The sequence below is a fragment of the Mustela nivalis genome, assembly GCF_964662115.1.
Source record: "Mustela nivalis genome assembly, chromosome: 19".
NCBI classification, from domain to species: domain Eukaryota; kingdom Metazoa; phylum Chordata; class Mammalia; order Carnivora; family Mustelidae; genus Mustela; species Mustela nivalis.
Genome location: NC_139038.1, coordinates 11,999,055 through 12,012,538, shown reverse-complemented (window position 1 = coordinate 12,012,538; position 13,484 = coordinate 11,999,055).

The window sequence follows — 13,484 nt, the reverse complement described above, 5'->3', positions numbered from 1 at the left end:
CCTCTTCGGCAAGTCCCCACCAGGAGCTTACCCTGTGCCTGCTCCTGAGGAAGGGTCTGGAGATTTAGAATTTAAGAGATGCAGTCCCTGCCCCTCAGGCCGTGGGGGACATGGGGAACCGTGTCAGAGTAAACACAAGTCAGGTGCCGCAGGGAAGAGTCGCGCTGTCGTGGGCGTCTCCGCCTGGGGGGATTTCTATCACTTATAGCTGTGCCTGGTATACACAAGGTACTCAGTAAATGCTTGCTTCTCGAAGGAAGGCATTAATGAGCACCGTGAAATACAATAAAGCAGGGAAAGATACTCAGTCTTCATTTAAACCCCGGTTCAAAGTTTGTTTTGAGGATTAGATCTCTATTGTGCTGGTGTTGGAGAAACGTGGCTTCCCTCCAAGACACTTGGCACGCCCCTGGCTTCCTGCTCATCACCAGGCCAGATGGTCAGCCATTGGGCGCCCACCTACCACAGTGGGGAGCCCACGGCCAGCATGCAGCCCGTCTGGCGGATGCCGGGGCTATACTGGCTGTCTGATGTTTTGGTAGTGACCCCGATGAACCACTGCGGAAAGGGACCCTTCGGCTTCCCAGCTCTGCCTCCCTTCTAATGGAACTGACCTCTGGATCTTGGATTTTGTAGGCTCGGCCACTGGCTACACGTGGTCACCTTATGGCAACCCTTCCTTCCACGCCTTACTCTTCTCATCTGCCGAATCAAGATGCCATTTTCACCCATCTCGCAGGGACCACGTGAGACAGTGAACAGACAGCCCTCGGGGCTGCGCCTGGCGTGGCGTGCACGCCCGATAAATGTTAGCCATCAGAATTACCACCTGTGTTCTTTCCAGATGGGGCCATGGGATCCATGCTGCATCCCATTCGGCGGGCTGCGGAAGCTGCTGGTGGATGTCCTACGTGAAAATGGATTTCCTCGCTGGGCAGGAACAAAACTGCCATGATTTTTCCTGGGTAAGGCCATTAAATAGCCCTCTTGATAGCATTAGCTCATGGGTGGTTAATGTGCAATCAATTCTGTATGGGCTTTTCCAGAGGACCTAGCGCTGGCTCAGGCCTGTGGTACGTCCTTCCCGACCGGCCTCCCTGCAGCCCCTCTCAGGTTCCTGGTGTTAGCGTCTAAGGTTGCGAAGCCTACTGGGTCCCCACATCCAGTTGGAGGCAAACAGTCCCCCTACACACAGATGGTGGTGGGTTGGGGGGTTGGGGAGGTGTCAGGCAGTGCCGTGGGCCACACGGACGTGGGCATAGGAACCACACCTCCTGTCTGTTGTTGTGCCAACTTGGACAGTCAGTTGGGCTTCCTACCCTCAGTCTCCTCATTTCTAAAATGGGGACGTAACACCTCACCCAGTGGGTTAAAGTTTAAGTAAGGTCGCCCAGGCACCAGGCTTGAAATGCAAATATTGTTCAACCCTATTTACTATAGGGGAGTATAGCTCTGGAGTATAGCTCCAGGTCATTAGAAAGTTGTACCCAAACGGATCTTCCTAGAACCACCTTCCCACCCTCGCCCCTTTCCCTGCGTGTTCCATTGCAGTTATCCTCTGTGTCAGCTCAAGAGGAAGAAACGTTTTAGAATTTCTGAACGAAAGGAAGAGGGTTTTCTTTGAGCCCAAGTTAGGACAGCTGTCCAGAGTACATGATTTTCGCAAAGAAAGGAGAGCCCCGCCTGGGGCGCCTGGGTGGTTCAACGGGTTAAGCCTCTGCCTTTGGCTCAGGTCATGATCCCAGGGTCCTGGGATCGAGCCCCGCATCGGGCTCTCTGCTCAGCAGGGAGCCTGCTTCCCTTCCTCTCTCTCTGCCTGTCTCTCTGCCTACCTGTGATTTCTGTCTGTCAAATAAATAAATAAAAATCTTTAAAAAAAAAAAGGGGGAGTTCTCCATCAAAGGAACATTTGGTGTAGAGGTCTTTATGTATCTTTTCACATAAAATGTTACAAATTATTAAACAAAGGGCATTTCAGAACGTAGCAGACCTTGTCTGAAGTTTCTAGTGTATGCAGGGCTGTCTGACTTTAATCTTATGGGAACCACGGTGGTTTCTTCCTTTTTCTTACTTTTTATATTCAGAAGGCTCCTGTTTGGTTATTTTCTTGAACAAAGCAGAGGTACAGTGTGTGTTCAGGCAGAAAGTGAGCCCACGCTTTGAGGTCTTGCGGAGTCCTCTGGACCTCGGTAAATGTTAAAGCATCGCTTCCCTGGGACCCCAGGAGCAGGACCAGCCAGCTTTCCATGTGATTGTCTTTCTAACCCATCACATCACGCACCCGCTGGCAACCTTCATTACTTTCCTGAACTGACTTCCCCAGTGGCTCATCCTCTGATGTTCCCGTCCTCACACAGCATCGTCTCACACCTTCCCTTTCCCGCCACCTGTGCTACCCTGAGGCACCCGCTGCTCCCTCTACCTAGTGTCCGGATTTTCTGCACACCTCCTCCCCCGCCCCAGGGGACTCCTGTGTTCACGGAAACTTGATGTAAAACGTCATTCTCTATGGGGCACCTGTCTCAGGTGGTTGAACATCTGACTCTTGGTTTTCCCCCAGTTCATGATCTCAGAATCACGGGATGGAGCCCTACTGAGCTCCAAGCTCCGAGGCGAGCTTTCTTGGGATTCTCTCTCTCTCTCTTCCTCTGCCCCTCACCCCACTAGGGCACATTCTCTCTCTAAAATAAATAAATAAATCTTTAAAAAAATAAAATGCCATTCCAAGGAAGAAGTATATCCTCGCAAGGAAGAAGTCCTACCTCCCATTCACCTTTCCCACCTCAAAAGTAATTACGCTTTTCTCGGTAACCTATATACACCTGTAGCTCTGATGCCAGTGTCTGCTGGGATTATATGTGGCTATACAAGTAGCAGAAAACTAGATGCAGAATGGCTTAAAGAATAAAAAAAAAAAAATAAAGTCCTTTTTTTCTTATGCAACAGATCATCCAGGTTTGGGTGATAATTGGTATTGATTTTTCAGTCTTGTCACCAGGAGGCCAGGCCTTTTCTGTCCTGGTGCTCTGCCATTCTTTTCATGTTAGCTCTCATTTCTATGCTTTTCACCTCATGGTTACAACAGGGCTGCCCATGCACCAGACATCACATCTATGTTCAGTGCCAAAGGGCAGCACTGGCCCTGTCTGTCCTCTTCATTCAAGAGAGGAAAAGTGATCCCACAATCTGCCACTGGGCCTCTCCTTAAACATTTAATTGTCTAGAATTATGTTATTTGCCCAATCCTAGCTAGCTGCACAAGAAGCTGAAAAAAATGGGTATACAGTCAGGCACATCCCTCCGCCAAACCTGGTATTGGCACCTGCCAGCAAGAAAAAAGGGAGAAGGGATTGAATATTGAGGCTATGATAGCGACAACAGGGTCTGCCATGTGCCTTTGGTTTTACAATGCTTTGTTGCCCAATTTTCTCCTTATTAGACGGTGGGCTCCTTGTAGGCCAGAGTGCAGCTCTTTCTCCTCCGCTGGGGACCTACAGAGCCTGGCATAGAAGGGACCTATTTAAACATTTATTGAGTAAAAAGGTGGAATCTACACAAATCCTCCATATCTCTTCAGTTTATACATCATGTGAAGGCCCGTTGGATCTTTCCGGGGAAAGAGCTGGGCTTGTGGCTCAGTTTGTATACTCTCAGCATCGTGTGGCTGTAGCCAAAGCTTCCCCTTGGGACTTAACACAGTCTCCCCCTGGGCCAAGCATATCTGGGTAAAGTCTCCTGTTGCCAGTCCCAGAAGTTGGGGTTTGGTTCTGATAATAAAATACTGCAAAGTCTTGAACTCTCATGAAGCTGCCAGCTGAGACCATAGCATTATATTAATTTTCTGTTTAATAAAGCGTCTTGGAGCCCTCAACAGGGGCTGCGCGTGCCTGCCTGGGGTTGGAGAAACACAAGGCATCATCTCACTTAAGGCAGGATGTGCTAGATAAAGGGAATCTAATTGAAGTGTACAATATGCTTGCCATGTAACTGTGGATAAAACATGACTGCCTTTTTTTTTTTCTTTGCACAGTACAAAAGATAAAATCAGAGCCACTAAATCAAACTCATATTTAACAGTATCCTTCCATCCAGGCTGTGTCCCTCTGTGGCTGGTAAGGGATCGCCCTTTGAAAGGGTAGCTTTGCAGAGCTTTTTCTTAGTGGGCTGCAAAGGGGACCTAATTCTGGGCTCACAGGAGGCAGGGATGTTTAAACAGGACTCCTGGCAAGAGGGAGTTGAGAATTTCTAATTTGTATGAAGGCTGAGGTTCAAAGCTTATTTGCTGTAACCCTCAGAAACCTGCATTTCGGGTTAAAGAGTATATATAATGTCTTCTGGTAGCCAGCTAAGACAGATAATGGTTAGCTTACATATCTACCTTCTTTTTTTTTTTTTAAAGATTTTATTTATTTATTTGACAGACAGAGATCACAAGTAGGCAGAGAGAGAGAGAGAGAAGGAAGCAGGCTCCCTGCTGAGCAGAGAGCCCGATGCGGGATCCCAGGACCCTGAGATCATGACCTGAGCCAAAGGCAGCGGCTTAACCCACTGAGCCACCCAGGCACCCACATATCTACCTTCTTCTGGCACTGGCCGGAAAGCTTGGCTTCTTTCCTCCCTCCCTTCCTTCTGGTAGTCCTAATCAGGGGCCAACCCAAGAACCAAGCACGATTAGAGCATGTCGTTAATTCCTGATATCGTCATGGTCACCTCTTCCCTCTCCTGATAAAGGACATAAAGAAAAGGACAGCTCTGTCCATCCAAACCCAGCAGGATGAGGGCGAAGCCCTGACATGCCAGGACCTTAACCTTGGGGCCCCTCCCTTACATGCCAAGTGCTCTAACCCTGGGGACCGACACAGCCCAGCAACATCTCCCCGAGACCCTTAGAAACAGCACTGAGACCGGATCTAGCATCTTCAATGATAAGAGGAGGCTTGACTCTGTCCTGGACCCTTGGTTTAAGATGTTGGTCAACCACATTTGCTGAAGGAAATGAACATCCCTTTCCCTCTCCTGCTATTTGGGTAGATGATCCAAGCCGCCTCTTGGCCCTGGAGCTGACAAACAGAAAACGCAACAGCCGGTATTTTTGTGAGAGCAACTATTGGGAATTGGTCAACCTATGTTTTCCCCTCACCCTTATTGGTACCTGACCCAAGAGGTAAAAGAGAAAAGGAGATTTTTGATTTCTAAAAAACAACTTCGTATCCAAACTAACCAGGAGCAACTGTAAATACCGTCTGATTTTTACTCGGCATTGAAAGTTTTATTTTATCTTATTATTCATTTTTTTGGAGGGGGTTAGGTGCAGAGGGAGAGGGAGAATCTGAAGCCAACTCCCTACCCGGTGCAGAGCCGGACTTGGAGATCGATCTCATGACCCTGAGATCATGACCTGAGCCCAAGTTAAGAGTCGGACCCTTAACCAACTGAGCCACCCAGATGCCCCCAAATGCTTTATTTTAAACTGGAAAGCTGTGAAGTTTGCTCCGCCTGAAGAATGGGGAGGGAGAACACAAAGAGGCAACAGAGAGGACATTTAAGATGGTTTTCATCCTTGTAGAAAATAGCCTGCGGCCAGAGACACAATGTAACCCTCACGGTTTGTTATTTCTCTCCTCCCCAAGCAAAGCCTCCGAATTGTTACTTTTTTTGCTATGAAGGAGGATTAGTCTGGAAGGGGACGGACTTCTCCCAGGTTCCCCAAATTAGCAGTTTTCAAGAGCAGCTGTGATTTGAGAACCAGGGCAAGTCTCTTTTATTTGGAGGTGCAGCTCGGTTTTTATTGCCAGGATTTGTGAATAGCTCCTCTCCTTCGGAATCAGGTGATAATTCTTATCCTCAGCTCCTGAAGGCAGGGACCGCTTTTTAATATGCTTTCCAATAAAACCCAATTTATTTAGTTAACAAACTAATATATACAGAAAGCCCACAGTGCTTCCTTCCTTGCCAGGAGTTTTGTGGGTGCTTAAGAAGAAGAATCCAGAGGGAGGTGCCATTATTACCTTCGAATCGGGTTAAGAGACGGATGAAGAGAGGAATTGCAATGTGTCACAGCTAGGGACTGAGGCTGCTGGACCTTGGACCCATGCTGCAGACCCAGCATTCCGAGCCACTGTGCTCTGCAGCCTTGACGTAGAACCTCTCACGGCCTCTTGTCTAAGGGACGCGGACGTAGGTGTCTGGTAGGTGACCTAGCTTCCACGCCAGGATTCACCATCTGGAGACCCATACGTTCTTTTTACTTTTTACTTTATTTTTTAAACTATTTATTTGAGAGAGAGAAAGAGAGCATGAGCAAGGAGGAGAGGGAGAAGCAGGTCACCTGCGAGCAGGGAGCCCAAAGTGGGGCTTGATCCCAGGACCCTGATCTCATGACCTGAAGACAGATGCTTAACTGACTGAGCCACCCAGGAGCCCTGGGACCCATACCTTCTTTAAAATCACTCAGGGGGGCACCTGGGTGGCTCAGTGGTTAAAGCCTCTGCCTTTGGCTCAGGTCGTGGTCCCAGGGTCCTGGGATCGAGCCCCACGTCGGGCTCTCTGCTCCGTGGGGAGCCTGCTTCCTCCTCTCTCTCTGCCTGCCTCTCTGCCTACTTATGATCTCTGTCTGTGCAATAAGTAAATAAAATCTTAAATAAAATAAAATAAAATAAAATCACTCAGGGAGGTTGTATCAGTGGTAAGATGCTTGGATACGGTGTAGGGCATACAGTGGGTGCTCATTAAGTGCTTGCCAAACAAATAGAAGTCTCTCTCTCTTTTTAAGGATGGTTTCTTTCCCTCTGCTCTTTTGATGCAGGTGGAATCTTGGAGGTCTCTGTGGTCCCCCCAGCACCGGCAAACTCTCTTGGACATGTCCTGCTGTATGTCCTCCTCCCTCTGCTTAAATTGCCCTTTACCTACCTCACCCAGAAACTCCTGCTCAGCTTTCTGGACATAGCTCAGAGTTACTGCTTTTACCATGTGTTCCTACAGCCTTGTTATCTGACGCCCCTGCCCTGGGATCCCATCTCCGCATCAGTCATTAGCCCTGTTCGCACCCCGCCTTCCCCTCCACGTGTAGATACTGGAGTGCAGACACGGGACCTCAGCTCAAGTTAGCCTGCCCCGATGCACCTGCTTCACTAGAGCGTCACGTGATGACTCCGTGAACGGGAGGAGGAGGACAGAAGGCAAGATCCCGGACATGCACAATGATTCTTGGAAGTCCGAAGGAATTTAGGATTCCTCACAGCAGGAAAATGTCAGTAATGAAGACAGCAAGGATCCTGGAGGTCCCACAAAATGTTGCGTCTGGGTGAAATCCGCAAGGTCAACTTACTTCCTGGAACATGGCCACGTTTGCATTTCGAACAAATGAGCCCCCGTCCCTTCGTCTCCCTGACCCCACATCCTATCCAAAGATGACGCCCTTCTCCTCAGGGAGCAGGGAAATAGGTAAATATCTTTCCTCCCACATGGTACCATGGAAAAGATTATGCAGAGCAAGACCATTTCTAATATATTTCCTCCCCTGCGAGACACAATCTACAAACTACTAGCTATTATGGTTTGGAACAAGACATGTTACTAAGTGAATGACAGAAAAATAAGAGGACATCCATCAATGTGTCTGTTTCATTGGTGTGTGTGTGTGTGTGTGTGTGTATGTGTGTGTGTACATACAGAGCTTTCTATATCCAGGGGGTGTCAAGGCACAAATCATGGGTAAAGTAGCAAGAACGAGGAATGCACAAGGAAAGCCTGGTGTAAAGGGTGTGCTCTGGCTCTCAAGCTAATTGTTTCTCTGTTTGGATTGTCCTTCCAGGGAGAAAACAGATGACGGTTAGTTGCAGGCAGAGAATGAGGCATTTGGAGGCGACGCTCAGGAGTGCACGGGGTTGAAGTTGGCAGGGGTCCCCTCCAGGAAGGTCATGACATCGGGGACCTCTGCTAGCCCTGCTGCCCCCAGCAGGAAATGCCAGTGGGTTGAGGGGAGCAGACATCTCACCTGAAGACCGGGGAAAAGGCCTCGCAGAGAGGGGGTGCCACGCCATATCTCGCCAACATGTATTACAAAGAGCCGTGGCCAACCTCAGCCTGTGCCCCTGAACGAGGCCACGGTGGCAGGTGTAAGAGGGAAGAAAAACAAACGTACAAATGAAAATTTCCGTCTTCGTATATAGTTAAGGTGAGGAAGAAAGGCAGACTTCAGAAGAGGCAAGAAGCTGCCTCCAGCCGACCCAACTCGAGGCAGAGGCAGACCACACCAGAGGCAGGTAAGAGCTGGGATCCCCACGCACCTGCAGACACATGGGGCAAGGTCGGGGCAACTGCGGTTTGGGATTCTGGCTGCTTAAGAAATAGAGCTTCCAGATGCCACTGGCCGACTTACGCTGTCTCTGTTAAGAAAACGGTTTTTGATAACCTCATGGTAAGGATCCCATCAAACCCATCGGGAAGGTCCTCTTGATCTGCACGTAAGGTATTGCGGGGATCGTGGGATTGAGTGTCAGGGATGGAGGGCATCTAGGGGACAGGGGCATGTCAGCAAAGGCAGGCTTCCTTGGTGGTAATTACCAGGGAAGTCATGGCAAGTGACATCATAGGGGTGACGCCTTGAAATTTCAGTCCCTGCCTCTTTCCAGAGCGATCTTGAGAGTTAGGATCAGTGGGGGCTTTTTATTGCGTGTTCGCTGCAGGCTGGACTGTAGTTCAAGTTTTCCGTAACCCTTCAGAGTTGGTGTTTTGGACGTCATTCTCTTGGATGAGGAGATGGAGGCTTACAGAGGTGATTTGCTTGCTAAGTCCTTATGTCCAGTCTCCACTGCCTGTTAGGGAGGGACCTGGCCTTCAGGCTTATGAAGGGGAGCCTTTCAAATTGCAAACCTACATATTTCTTCTTCCTCTTCCTCCTCCTCTTGTTCTTTTCCCTTCCTTCCTTCCTCCTCTCACTTCCTAGGATTTGGTGTTCTTCTTTCCCAGTTATCTGTGAAGCATGTGCTAGGTCTTGGGCATAGCATGAGAGCTGAGAGACTAGAACAATGAACACAATGATGTAACCCATCCAAGGGATACTTATTTTGGTCAGAGAGACATATGCAGACTTTGAAGAGATAATGGAGAAATACCAGATCACATCAATGGTAGAGGAAGATCTGGTGATAGTTCATATTTGAAGGGCACTTGGAAATTGAAAGACAAGAAGGGCTTCTATATATGGCAAATCTAGAGTGGGGTGAAGGAATCCTGTAAGTGGAGGTGGCCATGAGGGACAGTGCCTTTGCTTTGGTCCCAAGATAAATGGATTTGGGGAAGTGTTTTAGGGCAAGGCCATGTGCAACCTTGAGTGCCCTGCCACGTGTGTATGAAATTGAGTGTGTGAGCACTGAGGCCTTCTAGAGGTACGAGAAGAAGCATCCGTTTTTTGTTTTAAGAACCTGATTCTTAGTGAAAGGAGAGAGGTCAGAGGCAAGACACTGAAGGCAGAGAGACTGCTCAGAGGCCATCGCGATAAACCCTGTGAAGAGACGGTGAAGGCTGGACCTTATGGGGGCAGTAGTGGGTCCGGGAGGGAGGGGTTGATCCAAAAGATACGGCTCAAAGAGAATCAACAGGGCTCGACCCCTGAGAGTATGTTAGTTATATAGACGAATGGGTCCAACTGCAGTCTTTATAATAGATCAGGTTCAAACACAATAGACCACTTCTTGCACATGTGATGGCACCGGGAGGAGAAGCCTTTCCTGCAGTGGCATTTGAGAAGTCCTACTCACAGAGACACTCTGCTGTCTTCAACACATAGCCTAGATCCTCGTGGGTCCAGGGATCCTTTTAATTCCATGGAGCCCACAGGCATGGAGGAACCTGGGTGGAAGTTGCCAGGCCTCAGCATGACACACATCCCTTCCATTTAGCTCTATAGCTCATTCAGGTCACTCTAGCCTCAGGGGAGCCCAGGAAATGTGGTCTAGCTGTGTGTCCAAGCAGAGGAGGGGACTGTGGATCTTGCCAGCTAGCAGTCCTGGCCACAGGCTGAACAAAGACAGACATGATGGGATTGAAGAGCCTTCCAGTAGCATAAGTATGAAACTAGAAATTCCAGGTGATCGGAGCCAGGATATTAGGTTCTTTTTTTTTTTTTTTTTTTTTAAATATTTATTTATTTATTTGACAGACAGAGCTCACAAGGAGGCAGAGAGGCAGGCAGAGAGAGGAGGAAGCAGGCTCCCCGCTGAGCAGAGAGCCCAATGCGGGGCTTGATCCCAGGACCCTGGGATCATGACCTGAGCTGAAGGCAGAGGCTTTAACCCGCTGAGCCACCCAGGTGCCCCAGGATATTAGGTTCTTAACAAGGATTTTGAAATCGTCCAGGATGATGGGAGAGGGGAGCAAAGAGAAAGACTGGGAGCCTGCCCTCCAGAAACACCCGTGACAACGTTGCAAGCTCATGGATGCTGGGAACATGAAGAATGATCTCGAGGTTGGTGGAAACAGATGGCAAGAGCTGCCAAGTGTTGAAGTTTGTTGTTCTGGAACAATTGTCTTGATGTGGTGGTGGTGGGTTGGCCAATTCTCTCTCTCTTTCACACTCCATTGGGGAGCGTGGGGCAAGGGAACCATCCCCCACTCAAGAAGGTTGGGGCAGCAGCGGGTCCTATAGGTCCGAATGGAGGCAAAGAAGTGGAACAATCTGGAAAAAGTGATTTCTACAACAGCCCTCTTGACAATAAAAGGGGGGTCTCAGAGGGTACAGAGCTGGGATTTGGGGGATGGTGCTGATGGAAATGGGCCAAGGGAGGGCAAGGGCCAAGCTGGTCGGACGTCAGGTTGGGGCGAGCAGAAACCAAATATATGGAATCCAGGCAAAGAGTTGCATGTCCCCGGACCCTTATGGAATGCATGATAATGGGTCCTAGACCTCCAAAACAGAATATTCCTGGCATTTTAATCACTTAGGAGAAAACCGTAAGATGGTATTTGGTTGAGAGCTGAAGGGACTTGTACTTTTTACATCACTTAAACATAAGTCCATATTGAGGTTGCTTTCAGGACACAATCCCTGCTTTAGCAGGTGAATGACCGTGTGTGCAAAAAGGCAAGCAGGGGGACTGGCTGAGAGTGTGAACAAAGACACAGCCACGGGGAACCAGCCAGGGAGCCCTTTCCTGGGCTCTGGGCTTCAGGCATGCTCACTGAGAAGCCCTGCGTGCTGGGGTGGGGGTCGGGGTGAAGCCCGCGGCTGTCGGCGCTCTGTCTGCATTCAGGAGAGACGTTTTTAGATCCTAATATGCTTTTTAAAAATTGAGATATAATTGGCACGTAATGTGGTTTGGGTTCAAGGTATACAACATGTTGATTTGATACATTTATGTTGCAATATGACATTCGCGAACGCCTCTATCGTGTTACAAAATTGCCACATCTTCCTGTGTGTTAGGAATATTAAAGATCTCGTCTCTTAGCAGGTTGAATATTTAGGAAGCAGTTCTGTTGCTTATAGTCACTACACTGTGTATTAGATCTGCAGGTCTCATTTTATCTGCTGGTTGCAAGCATGTACCCTTCAGCAACATCTCTCCCCTTCCTCATCCCCTGAGTTTCCGATGCTTATTGTTCCATTCTGGGTTTTTGTTTTTTGTTTTTTTAATTTCACATAGAAGGGATCTCATAGAATATCTGTCTTTCTCTGTCTTATCACACTGAGCATAATGTCTTTAAGGTTCATCTATGTTGTCACAAATGGCAGGATTTCCTGTTGTTTTTTCCCCCCATGGCTGCATAATATCCTACTGTGTATCTATCCTATCTTTATCCATTCATCCGCTGATGGACTCTTGGGTTGTTTCCATGTCCTGGCTATTGAGAATAAGGCTGCAAAATGGGAGTTGGCTATCTTGTTTTCAATTTCCTTTGGCTAGGGACCTGGACGTGGAATTGCTCGCTCATATGATAGTTCTATTTTTAATCTTTTGAAGAATGGCCGAACCAGTTCAGGCTCCCACTGGCAGTGCACAAGAGTTCCCTTTTCTCCGCCTCCTCGCCCACACTTGTCGCCTTCTCGATGACGATGACAACCATCCTCATAGGTGTGAGCTGATCTCGTTGTGGGTTCAGTTTGCATTTTCCTGATGATCAGTGATATCGAGCACCATCGATGCTAATTTTTTTAGGTTTTGTGTATTTTTGTAGGTGTGTGTGTTGTGTGTAGTAATCAAAGAGAAGCTGAAAGCACCCCTACCGGTTAGAAACCTGGGGAAAAAGAGAGTGAGGCTCTCCCCTGGGACTTGTTTGAAGTGCAAGAAAATAACAAAATAAAGAAGAGCTTGAGTAATGTATTTTATGAAGTTTCCAAATCTACCCTTTGTAGATTTGTGTCCTGAGAAGCACAAAGCTCATCTGAATTTCCCTCAGAGACGTAGACCCCTCTGCCTCAGTACTGGTGAGCCTGAACTCCGTGTGAATAATGCTTTGGTCTAACACAGTGTCTGGAGTCTTCCTGTGGGGGACGCCAGTGGGACCGAGGCTGCCTCGAAGTCTAGTAACTAAGTAGGTAGTGGCTAGCTGCTGTTGTCCATCTAGAAGATGCCTAGTACCCCACTTCCCCCAATTTTACTTTACAGCTAGACCGTTTAGTTCCATACTGTTTGTTATAACCTAGAGCTGGTTTGCCTGTCAGATAATTGACAGATAACATCAGTAGGGTTATGACCTGGGGTTTATTGACTCTCTTTGTTCTGCCACTGAGATATGCTTTCTTATAATTTTGAATGTGAGTCTTGACAAAACCTATGGTGTAGGTGCCATTATCCTCACTGCCCAGAAAGGGAAACCGAGGCAGAGGGAGATGAAGAAATGTGTGCAGGCACCCCCTCAGGGAGGGAGCCTGACTCTGAACCCATGGGTCTTGTCTTCCATTCCAGTATTAACGACTGAAACCTCAGCAATGAATAGTACACCGCCCCCCCAGCTTTGTTTTTTTTTTTTTTTTTAAACCAGGGGCTGTGTTTGTTTGTCAGCTTCCAAGAATGACTCAAATGCCAGGAAGGCAATGGATATAGGGGAGCTTGTTATCTCCAGGATGCTAGGAATCATGATGGGCATCCTGGCTCTTCTGTACCTCATTATCATTCCTCTTCCCCATACCAAGGGATCTCGTCACCCTGACTCGCCCAGAATGTTTGTCAACAGGCACAGTGGGGCGGCCCCTGATGAGAACCAACATGGCAGCCATGTGTGGGCACGAAGATGCTTCAGTGGGGGAGATCCTGAGGCCGCCACGTCCCAGAGGTAGGGTTCGCCACCACGCCAGGCAGCTCCTGTCTATGCCTTTCCTAAGAGAGCTTTTAAATGATTTTGGGGTTGCTTTCCCCTTCCCCTCTTTCTATGTTTAGAAAAAAAAAAAAGTGAGTCCTATGTCAAAGCTAATTTGCGTGCCCAAAATCTCCAGTCCGGGTCTCCTTTCCCTGTTATTATCAGGCAAGGAGTTTGTAACAAGT